The 648-nt window shown below is 51.4% G+C and overlaps 1 protein-coding gene across 1 annotated transcript in view; it reads right to left on the bottom strand.

The window, feature by feature from the left end:
* Positions 1-119: 119 nt before the first annotated feature.
* The window catches only part of LOC119417790 (mitochondrial carrier homolog 1), a 6,190-nt gene continuing 5,661 nt past the window's right edge, over positions 120-648 (bottom strand). The window contains exon 12 of the mRNA XM_037685072.1: positions 120-203. The gene's annotated coding sequence lies outside the window, so the exon portion shown is untranslated. The remainder of the gene's footprint in view (positions 204-648) is intronic.

The raw sequence follows: 648 nt of genomic DNA, 5'->3' as shown, positions 1-648 counted from the left end.
GAGTGACGTCCTGACGGTCGGACCTCAGAGTGACGTCCTGACGGTCGGACCGCAGCGACGGAGTAAACATTCTTCTTGGGTCGTGTGATTTTTGTTCGGAGTCGTTTTTATTCCTTAATCTTCTGTTTCAAAGGGAAGAAAAACAAAAACTCCCGTCCCGACTTTGTATCATTAAAGCAAGTTCTGAACCAGAACAACCAAACCTGGGTCAAACTGTGGTTCTGTTTGTTTACAACGTGATGTTTACTAAATAAAAACATGTAAACAGGTTAGCTGAGAAATTAACACAAAAAGGTTCTGTTGGCACTGAGCGAAGATCAGTCTGGGGGGGGGTCCATCCACGGTTCCTGATCACTCCCCGAACTCTGAGCAGGAAGACGAAGGACGCCGTGCAGGTGATGATGATGATGTCAGGCCTCTACGGCGGGCAGGTGACGATGATGATGATGACATCAGGCCTCTACGGCGGGCAGGTGACGATGATGATGACGTCAGGCCTCTACGGCGGGCAGGTGACGATGATGACGATGATGACATCAGGCCTCTACGGCGGGCAGGTGACGATGATGATGACGTCAGGCCTCTACGGCGGGCAGGTGACGATGATGATGACGTCAGGCCTCTACGGCGGGCAGGTGATGATGATGA

The sequence above is a fragment of the Nematolebias whitei genome, chromosome 11 (genome assembly GCF_014905685.2).
Source record: "Nematolebias whitei isolate Nwh7 chromosome 11, NemWhi1, whole genome shotgun sequence".
In the NCBI taxonomy this organism is placed as follows: domain Eukaryota; kingdom Metazoa; phylum Chordata; class Actinopteri; order Cyprinodontiformes; family Rivulidae; genus Nematolebias; species Nematolebias whitei.
The sequence above is the reverse complement of the archived record's forward strand: the minus strand, read 5'-3'. Positions and strand labels throughout refer to the sequence as shown.